This window comes from Rhinoraja longicauda, chromosome 3 (genome assembly GCF_053455715.1).
Source record: "Rhinoraja longicauda isolate Sanriku21f chromosome 3, sRhiLon1.1, whole genome shotgun sequence".
Lineage (NCBI taxonomy): Eukaryota > Metazoa > Chordata > Chondrichthyes > Rajiformes > Arhynchobatidae > Rhinoraja > Rhinoraja longicauda.
Window position 1 is genome coordinate 45,507,509 of NC_135955.1, and position 18,672 is coordinate 45,526,180.

General features: G+C 39.8%; 1 protein-coding gene across 2 annotated transcripts in view; it reads left to right on the plus strand.

The window, feature by feature from the left end:
* Positions 1-15,753, plus strand: part of LOC144591967 (spermatogenesis-associated protein 6-like) — a 55,243-nt gene extending 39,490 nt beyond the window's left edge. For both annotated transcript variants that reach the window (XM_078396060.1, XM_078396061.1), the window contains exon 14: positions 9,829-15,753. The gene's annotated coding sequence lies outside the window, so the exon portion shown is untranslated. The remainder of the gene's footprint in view (positions 1-9,828) is intronic.
* Positions 15,754-18,672: the final 2,919 nt, after the last annotated feature.

Below are 18,672 nucleotides of genomic sequence, written 5' to 3' on the forward strand. Positions count from 1 at the left end.
GATCCATAAAGAACTGCACTAGTCTTTGTACTTGTCCATTTTGCTATAATATGAAAACAATGTATCACCTTTATTTTATCTTTGCATCTACACTGGATGTGTCCATGCATCCACGAGAGAGGGAAGGTTTGCAAATCATCGTGGTAGCAACCTGTTTTGTGCCTGGCATGTATTCCAGCCATGATACAATTTCATATGGGACTACACCAACTGTAGGTCTGCTCGGTGCATCTGCATTCTGACTTTCTAGAACATAGTCTAATGAGAAAATGTAAGTGCCACTTGTGGTATCCATCTGGAATCACTAAAAATAACCCTGTGAAGTTTGCAATCCTGATCTTGCAAAAAATAGCTAAATATCTTTGGCTGTGAATAACATTGTTCTGCTGAGGCTTTGCATCACAATCACTTTTCAGTCAATTTTCCTTTATTCTGTGTAAATTACAACAAAATAACACCAACACCCAAAGTCACTGAAGTCAGCAAGACAAAGGAGATTGTGATCGACTTCAGGAAACAAAGCAGTTACACATACCCTAGTTTGCATTGACGGCATCAAAGTAAAGCGTATTTGAGTGTTTGAAAAGCGCTATATAAATGTAATGCATTATTATTATTATTAATATCACCAACAACTTCTCCTGGACCACCCATATTGAAGCAACTTCTAAGAAAGCACACCAGCACCTCTACTTCCTTAAAAGGCATAGGAAGTTTGGCATGTCTTACAACTCTCACCAACTTCTACAGATGTGTCATCGAAAGCATTTTATCAGGATGAATCACAGCTTGGTTTGGGAACAGCTCCATCCAAGATCACATGAAATTGCAGCAAATTGTGGAGGCAGGCCAGACACAAACCAACCTCCCTTCCATTGACTCCATTTATACCTCACGCTGCCTCAGCAAGACCAGCAGCTTAATCAAGGACTAGTCGCACCCTGGCCACTCCCTCTTCTCCTCTCTCCCATTAGGCAAAAGGTAGAGAAGTGTGAAAACACACACCTCCAGATTCAGGGACAGTTTCTTCCCAGCTGTTATCAGGCAACTAAATCATCCTACCACAACTAGAGAACAGCCTGAACTATTCGCCTCATTGGTGACCCTTGGATTGTCTTTAATTGGACTTTACTGGCTTTACCTCGCACCAACTGTTATTCCCTTATCATGTATTTATACATTGTAAATGGCTCGATTGTAATCATGTATTGTCTATCCGCTGATTGGATAGCATGCAACAAAAGCTTTAGACTGTACCTCGGTACACTTGACAAGAAGCTAAACTGAAACTAAACTGAACTGTGTATACTAGGACAGCATAAATGGCTTCACTGGATTATGATAAATATCACCCTGTGGTTTTTACTGTGACTACTTTAATCCTAAAATATATATTCTTATAACCTTGTCTGCTTTCATATTGTCTAGTGATTTAGCAAATCATATTGGAATCTTAAAGTGAGCAGAAAAGCTCATAAAGGCACCCTTTAGCTCTGTCGAACTGGTTAGACGAGATGCATCCGACATTGTTTCAACCTTTCCTCAACTGAGTGGAGTCCTATCAAAGTCCAGATGGCTTACTCTGAGGCAGCAATTTTTTTTTCTCAGCCATACTCCTGCTACCTGCTTATCAAAACTTATTGATTCTACTTATGTTCTTATTCTTTTTCTCAGAATACTATTTATTTAAGAGTTTTAGCAATTGGCTGGATAACCTAAGAGATCCAGGAGATCTTGGATCAAACTACTTTGTTCTCTCAAATATTCCCAGGATTGATGCTTTACTAAATAGAAGTCAATTGTTTTGAAACAGTGTACTTTGAAATGAGACATGGAGACATAAGAGTCTGCCGATGCTTGAATCTTAAGCAAAATCATTGAATACTTCTTTAAGTCTTTGCTTAACTTGATCTCCTTGTGAATATCAGATATGTCAAGAGCTGGTAAGAACTGCCCTTCTAGTTGAGTAAACAGGTCATCCAACAGCAGTTACTTTAACTTGCCTCTTGATTGTAATCTCATGATCTCCACTGATTCTGTTAGTGCCATCTATCTCAACCAATTCAATCAATATCCCTTTCTTATAATCCTTTGTGGTCTTTTGCATCCTTTCCCATTACATGTAAATCATTGTGTTTATGAATGTATTGAGAGATAGGTGTTGATTTTCAAAACTACTATAACTAATTTAAGTTCACACTCTTTGTGATAAACTTGCATGATTGAGAACCAGATAAATTACATGTCTCTATGTCCAAAAAATTCACACAGATGGTAAAGTTGAGTCGAGTTTATTGTCATATGTACAAGTATGGTGAGGTATAGGTACTATACAAATCTTACAGCAGGCTAGGCTACTAAGCTCAGACAACACACAAAACATCTTGTACAGAAATTATAAATCATTGATGTAGATGGTGAAAGTAAAAGACTGTACAAAACAATACATAATGCAAAAACAAGGTAAAAGTCCATAGTTGTGCAGAAGATGGTTAGCAGGGTTCCGTTGATAGTGTTCTTCATTCAAGTTGCTTTACCATCATGTTTGCAAAGCTGATATGCAGCATTATCCTTCAAATAAGTGGTGCCTTTTTTGTTTTCTCATGTTTTTATTGAGTTTTCACAGAGATATAGACAGAACAGTACAACAACATCAACATAAATAAAATAAGAACCCCTTAACCCTAACTTTAAAAAAAATTAAATAAATGGCGACTTTCATGTCTTTTGTGCTATAAATTCATGAGGAAAGTACTTGTCAAGTACTGTTGATGTCGACAGTTCCTTATTGTCCGTGATCTCTACCTTATCTAACTGGATAATCGGTCAATCAATTCAAACCTTGCATATCCTCCTTACCTTGATCCTTTCTCCAGGTGGCTAAAAGGGCTGGTGAATGATTCATTCAACTTTCACTGCCATTTAAATTCCTTCTCAAGGATCACCCAATTTGCAGCAGCATTGTTGATTTCCATTGACTCTAATGTATACTGAAGTACAGAAAAGTCTAGTCAAATTCTAACTTGACAGGATCAGTTTAGATGCTCCACCTAAGTCACCACCACCTTCACTGAGATTGTGCACACTATTTGGGGGTTTTTGAGGGCTAGTTGAATGCATGAATTTGCTACAGTTTTCCTTTGCTTCTGTTCTTTCACAGAATTGTGGAAAACAGATCCACTCATCGATTTGATGTTAAATACAGGTGGAGCAATAACATTTTCTCACTGGGTGATTCTTCCTTAGCCCTGTTGATGGCATAGAATCAAATTGTCATAGTTGTGCCAGGTTAACAATCCAAGCCTCCGCTGGATGACATTGCAAATCTTGTGCTTGCTTGATTGCTTTCTCCATTGCATGAGTGATGTCAAATGTCTACTTAAGATTTAATTTCTTTGCATGAAGCAACTTTCTTTAAGTGTTGGATTCAGTAAACTATATGATCCCACAACATCTCCTCAGAGCTCGCACTATCCTCGGAAGCTTCAGCAGTGCTTCTCTAACCTGCAACAAACTTCACAATGATTTAATCTGAATACTACAAATTTGCATTGTTCAACCATATGTTTGGAATTGGATATTTTATGCTGTTGTTTAGCCAATACCAGTGCACAGCGGTAGCGTTGCTGCCTTACAGCGCCAGAGATTACACGGGGTTTGATCCTGACTATGGGTGCTGTCTGTACGAAGTTTGTATGTTCTCCTTGTAACCACGTGGGTCTTCTCCAGGTACTCACATTTCCTCCCACATTCCATCCACATTCCAGCTTTGTAGGTTAATTGGTTTCTGTAAATTGTCCCTAATGTATAGGATAGAACTAGTTTGGGTGATCGCTGGTCGGCGTAGATTCAGTGGGCGGAAGAGCTTGTTTCAATGCTGAATCTCTTAACAAATTGATCTCTTTGTTTGCCTGGAAAAAAAGCAGGATTTTCAGCAACCTTTAAATCTCAGCACTTACAGTTTCAAGAAAGTTGACTGGTTTCTATTTTGCCATGTTACTTGCAGTGAGAAAGTGTTCCCTCGTCCTACATCTTTAATCAATGACTCAACTAAACAATCAATGGAATCTAAAGTACTAATTGTGGTTATCTTTGCATAGGTAGTGCATCCGTGGCTAACAAGGGAAATCAAGGATAGTATTAAAACAAAAGATGAAGCATACAGATTAGCCAGAAAAAGTAGCATGCCAGAGGACTGGGAGAAATTCAGAGTCCAGCAGAGGAGGACAAAGGGCTTGATTAGGAAAGGGAACATAGATTATGAGGGAAAACTGGCAAGGAACATAAAAACAGACTGCAAAAGCTTTTATAGATATGTCAAGAGAAAAAGAGTAGTTAAGGCAAATGTAGGTCCCTTGCAGTCGGAAACAGGTGAATTGATCATAGGGAACAAGGAGATGGCAGACCAATTGAACAAATACTTTGGTTCTGTCTTCACTAAGGAAGACATAAACCATCTGCCGGAAATAGCGGGGGACCGGGGGTCTAAAGAGATGGAGGAACTGAGGGAAATCCAGGTTAGTCGGGAAGTGGTGTTAGGTAAATTAAATGGATTAAAGGCAGATAAATCCCCAGGGCCAGATAGGCTGCATCCCAGAGTGCTTAAGGAAGTAGCCTCAGAAATAGTGGATGCATTAGTGATAATTTTTCAAAACTCTAGATTCTGGAGTAGTTCCTGAGGACTGGAGGGTAGCTAATGTAACCCCACTTTTTAAAAAGGGAGGGAGAGAGAAAACGGGGAAGTATAGACCAGTTAGCCTAACATCGGTAGTGGGGAAAATGCTAGAGTCAGTTATTAAAGATGTGATAGCATCACATTTGGAAAGTGGTGAAATCATCGGACAAAGTCAGCATGGATTTACCAAAGGCAAATCATGTCTGACGAATCTTATAGAATTTTTCGAGGATGTAACTAGTAGAGTGGATAAGGGAGAACCAGTCGATGTGTTATATCTGGACTTTCAGAAGGCCTTCGACAAGGTCCCACATAGGAGATTGGTGTACAAACTTAAAGCACACGGTATTGAGGGTTCAGTGTTGAGGTGGATAGAAAATTGGTTGGCGGACAGGAAGCAAAGAGTAGGAATAAACGGGTCCTTTTCGGAATGGCAGGCAGTGACTAGTGGGGTACCGCAAGGCTCAGTGCTGGGACCCCAGTTATTTACAGTGTATATTAATGATTTGGACGAGGGAATTGAATGCAACATCTCTAAGTTTGCGGATGACACGAAGCTGGGTGGCAGTGTTAGCTGCGAGGAGGATGCTAGGAGGCTGCAGAGTGACTTAGATAGATTAGGCGAGTGGGCAAATGCATGGCAGATGCAATATAATGTGGATAAATGTGAGGTTATCCACTTTGGCGGCAAGAACAGGAAAGCAGAGTATTACCTGAATGGTGACCGATTGGAAGAAGGGAAGATGCAACGTGACCTGGGTGTCATGGTGCACCAGTCATTGAAAGCAAGCATGCAGGTGCAGCAGGCAGTGCAGAAAGCGAATGGCATGTTGGCATTCATAGCAAGAGGATTTCAGTGCAGGAGCAGGGAGGTTCTGCTGCAGTTGTACAGGGCCTTGGTGAGACCGCACCTGGAGTATTGTGTGCAGTTTTGGTCTCCTAACCTGAGGAAAGACGTTCTTGCCTTAGAGGGAGTACAGAGAAGGTTCACCAGATTGATCCCTGGGATGGCGGGACTTTCATATGAGGAAAGACTGGATAGACTGGGCTTGTACTCACTGGAATTTAGAAGACTGAGGGGGGATCTTAAGGGGTTGGAGAGGCTAGATGCGGGAAGATTGTTCCCGATGTTGGGGGAGTCCAGAACCAGGGGTCACAGCTTAAGGATAAGGGGGAAGTCTTTTAGGACCGAGATGAGAAAACATTTCTTCACACAGAGAGTGGTAAGTCTGTGGAATTCTCTGCCACAGAAGGTAGTTGAGGCCAATTCATTGGCTATATTTAAGAGGGAGTTAGATGTGGCCCTTTTTGCTAGGGATCAGGGGGTATGGAGAGAAGGCAGGTACAGGCTACTGAGCTGGATGATCAGCCATGATCATATTGAATGGCGGTGCAGGCTCGAAGGGCCAAATGGCCTACTCCTGCACCTATTTTCTATGTTTCTATGTTTCTAACTATGCTACAACACAAAGCCGAAAATGAATGAAATTCAATTTGGTCTCAGTAAATCATGATGCTCCACAGCTCCAGAGAAAGAATCCCCAAATCCTACAAAAGGCACCTAACACTTACTCCTTAAAACATTCTAGTGGTCTTTCACTTTGTCATCATGCCAGCTGGTTTTGAGGCAATGCTACTCCTCCAGGTAGTACTACAGCAGTTATACTAATCTGTTGGTGAATTGCAGAACTGCCAAAAGACCCTTGGCTTATACTGTATATACTGCTGCACCATACCAGCAAACTGAGTTCATAAATTCTAGGGGCAGAATAAGGTAATTCAGCCCATCAAATCTACTCTGCCATTCAATCATGGTTGAAGTATCTTTCCTTCTCAGCCCTATTCTCCTGCCTTTGCCCCATAACCCCTGACACCCTTACTAATCAAAAATCTGTTAACCTCTGCCGTAAAAATATCCATTGACGGACTCCACAGCCGTCTGTGACAATGAATTCCACAGATTCATCACCTTCTGACTAAAGAAATTCCTTCCCATTTCCTTTCTAACATATGTCCTTTTATTCGGAGGCTGTGGTCTCTGGTCCTAAACTCTCCCACTAGTGGAAACATCCTCTCCACATTCACTCTATGTGGAGCCTTTCACTATTGGGAAAGTTTCAATGACGTCCCCCCTCAACGTTCTAAACTCCAGCGAGTATAGGCCCAGTGCCATCAAACGCTCATCATATGGAAACCCAATCATTCCTGGGATCATTCTCATAAACCTCCTTTGGGTCCTCATTAATGGCAGCATATCCTTCCTCGGATATGGGGTCCAAAACTGCTCACAATGAGCCAAATGCAGTCTGGCCAGTGCCTTATAAAGCCACAGCATTGCATCCCTGTTTTTGTATTCTAGCCCTCTTGAAATAAATGCGTTTGCCTTCCTTACTACCGATTCAACTTCCAATTAACTTTTTGGGAATCCTGCACCAGCATTTTGCACCTCCAATTTATGAATTCTCTCCCCATTTAGAAAATAATCTATGCCTTTATTCCTACTCGCAAAATGCATGACTCCACACTTTATTATGCTGTATTCCATCTACCACTGCTCAGCCCACTCTCCCAACCTGTCCAAGTCTTTCTTCCGAGTCCCTGCTTTCTCTACGCTACCTGCCCTCCACCTATCTTCGTATAATCTGCAAACCTGGCCTTCAATTCCCTCATCCAAATAATTTAGATACACCTTGAAGAGTAGCAACCTTGGCACCCACCCCTTTGGAACACCACGAGTCACTAGCAGCCAACCAGAAAAGGGCCCCTTTTTTTGCCACTCTCTGCCTTCTGCCATCTGGCCAACCTGCTATCCATGCTAGTATCTTCCCTCTGATGCCATGAGCTCTCGTCTTCTTTAGCAGCCTCACGTGCGGCACCTTATCAAAAGTCTTCTGAAAATCCTGGTAAACCACATCCACCAACTCTCTTTTGTCTGTCCTCAAAGAATTCCAACAGGTTCATCAGGTAAGATCTCCCTTTCACAAATCCATGTTGACTTTGGCTTATTTTATCATGCTTCTAAGAAACCTTGTCTTTTATAATGGACTCTAAAATCTTACTAAGTTTCCAGCATTATACCAGGCTGCTCTCCCACAGTAGGACTTGAGCATTGGAAAGCTGCTCCTCATGCTGTTTTTGAAATTTCAACTTTCATCAAAGGTGCTGCATTATAGTTAGGGTCCACAAGTATGCAAACAGAATTGGTTGGCGGTTCCTCAGAAGAACATAATGGCTCCATGGTTTTTGAAAAACACAATGGTGCTTGATTATTTAATTCTCATTGATTCCGTTTAGTCTTTCTTGCAAACTCCTCAATGCACCTGGCATTTCAATGTCATACCCATCAGTTTTCTTCCAAAGATTACTTTCAAAATCCTATCTAAGCTTTTTGCTGCAGGGCTGGTGCCCTCTGGTTGGCACCAACCCTTTTTCCTTGCCCCAGTTGTAAACCATGTGCTCATTGTTTCATTCAGAGTATTCATAAGGGCATTTCACCTTGAAACCATCCTCAAAATTAAACAGTTCATTCTGAGGAAGGGTCTTGACCCGAAACGTCACCCATTCCTTCTCTCCCGAGATGCTGCCTGACCCGCTGAGTTTTTCCAGCATTTTGTGTCTACCTCAAAGTTAAACATATTTGAATCTGACCTAATTATGACTATTGTTAAATTAGGTGAAGAAATGACTGTCTTCTTGCTGTCCCAGTATGAATCTACCTGGTTGGAATAATTGGATACATGAAATGAAATTGATACAAATTTAAGTTCGTAGAGTAGTGAAATAAAAGTACACAATTCCAGTCTCTTGTCAATCAGAAGAGGTGGGAGATGTGGGATTTGAGAACAAGGGTTAGGTGTGATAATGCCATCATCTTCAATATGTTCAGCCATGCTTATTGCAATGCCCACACATAATCATTCATCGTCTCCATGAGAATTAAGATATACAAGCTAACGTTTCCCTCTAATTCACTCCTAGAAACAGAAAATAGGTGCAGGAGGAGGCCATTCGGCCCTTCGAGCCAGCACCGCCATTCATTGTGATCATGGCTGATCATCCACAATCAGTAATCTGTGCCCAACTTCTCCCCATATCCCTTGATACCTGCTGTATCTAGTTGTATACCAGGTTGTTCAGCGAGAGAGATTAAGAGTGTCAGTGTTTGGATATCATGACTGCCAAGGGTGAAATGCTTGCAGTAAGTTTGCAGTCTGTGCAAACTTTGTACAGCATCTGTGGAAAGAGAAAACCAGTTAATATTCTGCTGAACGGTCTTCAACCTGAAACGTCAACTCGGTTCTCTTTCCACAGATTCAGCTTGACCGGCTGAGTTCTTCCAGCATTACTATTTTTGATAGGTATTTATAACTTTGATCACACATAATAGTTCTGAAGAAGGGGCTCGGCCTGAAACCTCACCCATTCCAAATCTCCAGAGATGCTGCCTGTCCCGCTGAGTTACTCCAGCATTTTGTGTCTACCATAGTGCACTGAACTTGCTGCACTCCATTTATATCTACAATCCAAGCAATGACTTCCATTTTCTGGAGCAATCTCGACCCACATGACCAAGTCATATTCCCAATTTCTTCAAATCAATTCTATCCATCAACAACATGACAAAGTTTTCTGATTATTTTAACTTCTCCTTAACTTTTGATAAAGGATAATGATATTCCCCAAATCACTAAATCTGTTTGAGAATCTGCTGCCCATAAAATCGGAATCAAAGGGCCACATCATACCTGGGTACTTTTCAACTACTTTTAACAGAGCAGAAGAATATGTCTCAGTGTTCAATTATATTCAGTGAAGTCCGTAAATGTCCTTGTGGTCAAATATAAATTATGCATTGTGTTTTTGAACCATGTCCTCTAATTGAATTGACTTTCCAGACTTTGCATACTGATGTTGATATTCATCTATAACAGGTGCCATTTTAATTCGAGCCTACATAGGTAAATTAATAAATAAATAATTTTATTCTAGAAGGAAACTGACATCATAAAAATAACTGTTTTTACTATACATTGTTTCTCACATGTTTAAGCTTTTTGCTGCTCAAATGTTCTTTAGATCTTTTACATGTTAACTATTTTCATCTATTAAACTTTATCGGGAAGTAAAAACTTGCTTTTTAATTGTTTTAACAGCTTGTCAAGCACAGACTACTACGAGCAAGATCCTCCTGGATACAATTGGGCCTACAGGACATGGACAAATAAACAAGCATAATTCTGTCAACAACGTGTAATGTAGTTCTCTTATCAGCTATTATTTCACATTCAGAGTGAACTGTTGTGGGTAATATAAAATATTATTGCTGTACACTGATACACTAGATTTGAATAACTGGTTTGGCTTCATGTCATATGGATTTTTAAGTTATTTTTTGGTTTGTTAAATTAAGTTAGATTAGGTCATTAACTGCATCAATATGGAATGTTAGGAATTGCAATTTTATACTGCACCAATAGGGCAGAAAATTCCTGATGGTTTCATGTCCTCAAGAGGCCTAATTGCTGATTAATGTTAGTTGGCAAAAGACAACAGACTAAACCAGCAGTAGCTTGTCAGCTCAGCACTGTTCAAGGGCCACTCAATATATAATCCTTTCTAACTAAAGGATTTGCTGACTTAATATACCAACTTTAATGCACAGCTTTTTTAGGTGGCTCTCCTTAAAACAAGGGCATGCATTCCATGCTTATTTATGGACTGTCAGACAAAGAATGGAATGGGTAGCTGATTTAATTCGCATCACTACCAAAAGCCAAGAATATCTCTTCCCTAGCCTTAAGTAATTTATAGCACCTGCAGTTAGCTGAAAAGCTGACTGCCCAATTTTCTCTTACCTCAATCTTAGTTTAGTTCTGGGTATTCCACTACAAGCCAGAATATTAAAACTATTGCAACATTTGCAGTGCCAATTAATTTATTTGCCCTCCATTGTATAACATTTGCAAGATTTTACTTTCTGATTATTTTGAAAATAAAATATCTTTCAGGCCCAAATTTGTTTCAATACAGGATGTCGGACACATTCAGAATCAAGTGCAATAATCAATTTAGTTTTTTTGTTATTATGATACCATGGTTTGAGATACATGAGTTATTTCGAGTGGGGAATAGGCAGAGCAAGATATTGAGGATCTGGAACCAATAATGCCCAATTCAGAACAAGCAGTGTTGTGCTTGTGCCATGGTTCATCATATTTGCTGGGACATTAGCCTTAGGCTTGCTCTTCTCAAATTGTGCAGTGCAGGAGTTGTGAAGCTGAGGTTTTGTGCATAAATTGTGAGAAATTCTTGGGAAGTGCTCAAATATTGTGCAAACATAATTTCTATTAGTTTTATTAACCTGTTCGATATTCACTGGAGGAACAGAAAATTAAAACAATCCATTATTTGTTTATAGAAAAAAAGTAATTAAATAGTAATCTACCATTTAAGGAGAAACAACAGACCAGATGCTGGAACAAAAAGAAAACTGTTGGAGGAACGCAGTGGGTCAAGTAGGTGAGTTCCTCCATCAGTTTTTTTTTTCTGCTCCAATCTACTATTTAACTTGCTTTGTTGTAGTTGCAAATCTTTATTTGAAATAAGTTGAGGAGAATCAGCATGATCTGCAGATTCTTATCTTTGTATTTTATTTTATTCTTATTGCCATCAATACAAAATGATTCACTCCCAGAGGTTTACATGTCTCCTGGATCTCATCACTTATCGAATTTAGGCAGCAGCAGGAAAGTTTGGACATCAAGAATAAATAGCTACCTGTTATACCATGTGTTTTGAAAGTAGAAGCTGAAGACCGGGTGAACTGTTTCAGAGTAACTGGAGCTGCAAGGGGCAAAAGGAATGACAATTGGTGGAGGAACTTAGTGATTCCCATGTTAAAGGATATCATATATTTCCACTTGCCTGGATTTTCCTAATCCTAGAATGAGAATGCAGAAAGTTTGACCTAATCTGACCTATCCTGTGCAGATTCAGATTTCAAAAAATCAGCCATGTCAGTGTTACCATCAGAATCTGATTTTCATAGTTATAGAAGATGCCCATCATTTTAGAACATAACAGAAGGAACAGTATTTGAAATGGCCAGTTAGAAATATAGAAAGTTGGTGCAGGAGTAGGCCATTCGGCCCTTCGATGCAGCACCGCCATTCAATATGATCATGGCTGATCATCCAAAATCAGTACCCCGTTCCTGCTTTTTCCCCATATCTCTTGATTCTTTTAGCCCTAAGAGCTAAATTTAACTCAATCTTGAAAACATCCAGTGAATTGGCCTCCACTGTCTTCTGTGGCAGCGAATTCCACAGATTTATGGCTCTTGGGTGAAAAAGTTTTTCCTCATCTCAGTCCTGAATCTCAGTCCTTTTTCTTATGTCAGTCCCATATGTTTCATATGTCAGTCCCACCATTCTGAGAACTAACCTGGTTAACATACCCTGCACTCCCTCAATAGCAAGAATGACCTTCCTCAAATTAGAAGTCCAAAACGGCACATAATACTCCAGGTGCGGTCCCACCAGGGCCCTGTACCACTGCAGTAGGACCTCCTTGCTCCAATACTCAAATCCTCTCGCTGTGAAGGCCAACATGCCATTTGCTTTCTTCACTGCCTGCTGTACCTGCATGCTTTCTTTCAGTGAGTGATGTGCAAGGACACCCAGGTCTTGTTGCACCTCCCCTTTTCCTAATTTGACGCCATTCAGATAATAATCTGCCTTGTTCTAGCCACCAATCATTTCCTGAAGCTTTTTCTCCAGTAACTTGGAGGCAATGCACACGATATTCAGCCCATCTGCCTACCACTAGCCTCTGTCTGAATAATTCTCTGCCAACCCATTGAGAGAAGATACAAAAGCACTTTTGTCATGATTATCTTTCACAGCAACATGCTGCTTGGATTTCAAGTTTTTGATTGCTCCACCCCTTGCTAACCCCTCTGTATTAACATTTGATTAATTTGTTCTACATTTTCTTCGTGTGCTAAGAGGCATTTCTGAAAACTTAATTTCATCATCCGACATTGAACCCCTGTTTTCAAGCTAACCCACTTTCTGAGGTCAGTCCAGTTTAAAGTCACGTACTCGATTTGTGTCTCATGTGATTTTCAGTTCCATTAAAGTTAATGAAGCATAAAATCAGTGCGTACGTCGGACACTTGTCCAAGTGTACCTCACTCTCATAGGGTGGAATAGGTTAAAAAGAAAATTAGAGCTAAAGGCTGTGGAAAAACTGCCATAATTTTTCCCAATAGCTAGATTGCAAGCTTGAACTTTATAATTGATCTATTCTACAATGAATATCAAGAGTAAGGTGCCAGAACCTCATAAAATCTTTTTGAATTTGCTATCCCTGCATTTTGCTGTGAAGTTAGCTGTTTGTCCTGCAAGCCTGCCAGCTATCATGATGTTGCATACCCAATGCTCACTTTGTCAGCCCCAGAAAGCCATGTCTGAACAAGCCGACCAACTATTGATTTTTTTTTAAATCGTACTGCTTTGGAGGTTTGCTCTTTCCTAAAAGGCAATGCAAACCAGAACATAAATATTAAGGAAAAAATGGCACCTAAGCAGAAGCTGTAAAAGAAAAATCACTTGTTTCATAAATAAACTATGAAATTTTATTTTAGATTTTAAAACTTGCATCCCAAGTTTCTTCATGAAACATGTCAGCCGAGCAATTGCATTGTGCTCTGCCAGAGTGTTATAAGCCACATGATTAATTTTCAATGAAAAAATAATCAAAAAGGAAAAGCAAGGACATTGCAAGTTGCTGAATGTCACTTCTACAAAGCTTTGTGTCCTCTGTTTGCCTGCCATGATAATGCATAGGAAAGCCTGGATATGTGCAGTGGCGTCCAACTAGGGATTCAGTACGTTGGAATGCCATACAAGATTTAAGATCACGTATGTATGGTCTATAGACCACCTATACAAAGGCAGGCTTGTAAAGCTTGCTACAGTGTAAGGTTCAGGGGTGCCAACTCCTGGGTTCAGTAGGACCCAGGCTCCAGAGTCCAGTATACTCAGGTCTTTAAATTAAATACATATACATTGCAAAGAATTCCCCTCTAGCGGCCACCACTTTCCTTATTCCATCAACCATTCCATCCACCAATTTGTAACCAGTCTATATCCCCACCAAGGTCCAATTACCAATTTCTTCAAAAATCATCAGTAAACTTCAATACATTCAAAACTCCGCTGCCCGTCTACTCACCTACACCCCGATCCGTGACCATATCACCCCCGTCCTTTACAAACTCCACTGGCTCCCCATCCCCCAGAGAATCCAGTACAAAATCCTCCTCATGACCTACAAAGCCCTCCATAACCTGGCCCCATCCTACCTGACTGACCTCCTCCACAGGCACACTCCCACCTGCACCCTCTGCTCTGCTGCTGCCAATCTCCTATCCCCCCCCCCATCCGGACAAAACTCAGATCCTGGGGGGACAGGGCCTTCTCCATCGCTGCTCCCACCCTATGGAACTCACTACCCCAAATCGTCAGAGACTCCTCCTCACTCACCACATTCAAAACATCACTGAAGTCTCACCTGTTCAGTACTGCCTTCAACCACTGAAGGTCACCTCACCTTCTGTCTCCTTTCTCTGTTCGTTTACTTATTTATCTATTATCTATTCACTTCCCTATGTTCTTTAAATCCCTGTAAAGCGTCTTTGAGTGTATGAAAAGCACTATATAAATGTAATGCATTATTATTATTATTATTATTCTTGTCCAAGGATTTTCTGGCCCAGTCCTTTCTCTTCTTCTGAACATAACATCACCCCACTACCAGTGACTCAACCAGATCCCCCTTCCACCTCAACTGACTCTCTATTTCTTCCTTCACAGTTCAGCTCACCCTCCCCAGGTAAAGTCAGATTTTGCTGAAGCGCCATTTCAATTTGCAATAAAATTATTCTGGGTCGTATTGCATTTGGCCCAAACAAATCTCCAAAGAGATACTAATATGTCAACAAACATTTCAATAATTGGTCAATAGTTTTATGTCCCAACATGCAATTTTCTTTGTTTGCTCTGCAGTGACTATTCTCTGCAGCATGTGAATTTAAAACTTATTCCATGGATTTGAGCATAAAGGTCGATTCTGGCACTTAAGTGCAATACCGTTAGAGATTACATGTTTCGGGAGGAGAACATTGAACCTTGGCTAATCTGCTCTAAACATAGATGTAATGATTCCATATTGCTGTGTAAAAGAATGAGATGGGTTTTATCCTAGCTAATATTTATCCCTCACCTGAACGCAGATGTTTTCAGAGCTCTGACACTGGGAAGTTTATTAGTGCAATGTGTGTATGGAAATAAATTCAAATAAGGCTCTTGCCAGGTCTGGGGGGTTGTAGGAGAGAAAGGGCAGGGGGTAGGAAGGAGAGTCATTAATTGGTTTTAAATGCAGAGTGTTTGAGGTGAAAGTCAGCTGCTGAGGATCATGGTGAGAGAGTGGGAGTTGGATAATCAGGGACCGTGATTATTGGTTGAGGTGAAGATCAGTGATGATGTGTTTCTCTTGGTGTTGGAGCTGGTAGGTGCTTGAGTTGGAGAACAATACTGATGTGGGAGTAAGGCAATGGGCAGTGCAGGAAAAGGGGGAAATCTGTGACTAAATCTGAAAATTAGATCAACAAAGTTGGATTATCATAGCTGTGCTGCAACTTGGTATGTTGAAACTTGCTTCTGAGTGGCCCATGGATAGCACTGAAAATCCCAGATTGGCATCCAGACCTGCATGATCGAATGACAGAATAGACTCTATGGACTGAATGGTATAATTCTGCTCCTATGTCTTATCATCTTATATTCACAATAATCTGTGCATTAAATGTAAGTTCACAGAGGACCCTGGAATAATAATCAAGAATTCACAATCCACATAAGTTTCAAATTTTCATTAATTTCTTTTCATAGAAATTTATTTTCATAGAAATTAGATTGGATAGCGCACAAAAATACAGCACTACATAATCACACAAAAAATAATTCACAGCTTTTTATTTTAATGATGTATTAAGTGTTATTGTGAGGTTGTGAAAGGCATTCTGTTAATTTTTTTAAAATACAATTTTATAATGATTTTTAAAAAACAATGCAGTTTTGACCATTAATTTACATTTTCTTTACTGTTTGCCTCACTTTCTCAAATTATTTTGCAATGTTTTTCATATATGTATAAAAATACTTAAATCATATAAGAATAACGTAATTTAAACCTAAATGTTCTGATCCTCAAATGTTGTTAGGGAACAGTTTTGAAAATTATGAGTAATTATGAGTAATCAGAAATATGCTGTATTATCATGCCAATGATAATAATTGACTAAAATTGTTCACCGAAAGGACAAATCAAATGAATATACAATGCAATTTTTTTTTTAAGTACATTTATTGTTAATTGTGTTATTTTATTCTTTACTTACTCCGAATTATTCAAATGCTATGTTTAAAGTCAAATCAAAAATATTCTTATCAATCACCATTGATCTTTATGTATATAGACCCAATTACTTGTTCACATTTACAAATAAACGTACGTATGTGATTTTGCTGATTTCTTTACATGATGTTCTTTTTTTAAGGAGGTTTCCATCTTCCTCATTTTGTGGTTTAAAAGTTAATGTGTTCATTGTTTTAAATGGATTGGTAATCCAATCTGAATCTTTTTGAATTGTGAGAAATGACAATGGATAATTTCTGGAACTAAATTATTTTATAATAAAGCTTTGAATTGCCCACAGAAGACTTGAACAGAGAAAACAAAGGAGAGAATGGATTTTTTTTTGGTGTTGCATGAAGATGACCCATCCAATATAATTCCATTAGATAAATAGAAATTGCGCCAAACAAAAGTTTCAAGAAATCCATAGGGAAAGCAGATTAAATTTAATATTTATAGAACAAATTAAATCAACAAATCTGGAGAAATACAGATAATTTAGGAAATTATCAAGACAAATATTTCACTCCTCACTTTCCTACTCTCCAGCGAAAAATGGCCCAGCCTATCCAGTCTTCCCTAACAGCTCAAACCCTACGGTCCCGGTAACATCCTCGTGAACCATTTCTAGTTTAATGGCATCCTTTCGATAACTAGGCAAAGAGTCCTTGCTAAATGCTTTCTTCATCTCCCTGTCCACCCGTGTCGCCACTGTCAGGGGCTATCTACTCCAGGTCTCCCCAATAGTCTTCAGGGCCCTACCATTTACTGTTTAAGCCCTGCCCCAGTCTAACTAACCAAAATGCATCGCCTCACACTTGGCCAAAGATATAGAGGTTTGGTTACTCAATACCATTGAATGTCACGGGTAGAACCTTCTTGAAAATGATTACTGCCTGGTACTTTGGTGACATCAATTTTGCTTGCTGCTTATCAGCTCATACCTTGATGTTGTCTAAGTCCTGCACAGAGGCATGGTTCAAAGAAATGCTGAGAAATTGTGAAAGGAATTGAACATCATACAGCCATTCGTGGACTTTCCCATTTTTGTCATTGATGAAGCAGCTTTCTGTCCCTCTTATTCTCTTCTCTCTACCGTCATCCATCATCTACCTGCTCTGGCTCCCAGCTCCATCCCTCTTCTTTCCCACCTGGCTTCATAAGCCTCTCTCCCATCCACTAATGATCCCCTGCTTCTGTCAACCAGTCCCCTCTGTTTATTCTGACTGTATTCAGATTGAAGAAGGATCTCGACCAGCATTTTGTGTCTATCCTTGGTGGGTTATATACCCTGTTTCTGTATTATATGACCCTGTAAACTTTAATCTCCATGATGCACAAAAAAACAATTACATTTATACAAAAATTCATGCTTTGTAAATTCGTGTGAGAGCATTTTACAGGTTGAAGAGTGAGGTTTGAGTCAATTAAATACAAATATTGCACAAAGATTTATACTTTGCATATGTGAAACTGCAAGGTTGAAATTCAAATCAATTCAAACGTCACCAATTGTGCAAACTTTTGATTTGATATCATTTTAGGAGATATCTCATGCAAATTGAGATGTTGAAACAACTTTTCACTCATCCCTAAGAAAATCAAAATATCAAAAATGATGTTAATATTCAAGCAAAGCTCTTAATTCCTACCCAGCCATTTTGAGCCAAAATTATGCAAGTTACATACCTTGTGGAACTTCCATTGACACTGGGAATGAAGTGCAAGAAGAAGGCCAGCAAGCTGGTATTCACAGGAATCATTCATTGCTGGCTGGTTGGTTGAGGAATCCTCTTTGAGCTCATCTGGGTAACGTCAAAGAGACTCTAAAGGGCCTGTCCCACTTTAGGCGATTTTAAGGCGACCGCCGGCGACTGTCAAAGTCGTAGCAGATCGCCGAACTTTTCTTTTACCTGATGACAATGACCATGACAATGCCGAGTCAGGTCGAGATTACAGCGTCTTCGGAAACATCGCGAAATTCCCATGCTGTCAACGCTTCTCCGGCGTCCTAATTTTCGCTGAAATCACTGACAAGTCGGTAAGTACTTGAGAGTTTCGAACTATAACATCTTGTATGGGTTACGTAAAAACCAAGCATCACTGTTACAAGGCATAAACTGGATTTACTTCCAGTTTACTAATAGCTGTATTTAAAAAAATAATTTAAAAAGTGGTTAAGTGGATTTTTGTGAAAAGTGTGTGGGCATTCTTTGAAAATGTACGGGAGATGCATATCTGGTTTCTGGGTTGCATATCTGGGTTGGGAGCCCACTTTAAATGTAATGGCTGATGGCCATAAACATCGCAAAATTCCCACACTTATCATATCATATCATATCATATATATACAGCGCGGAAACAGGCCTTTTCGGCCCACCAAGTCCGCGCCGCCCAGCGATCCCCGCACATTAACACTATCCTACACCCACTAGGGACAATTTTTTACATTTACCCAGTCAATTAACCTACATACCTGTACGTCTTTGGAGTGTGGGAGGAAACCGAAGATCTCG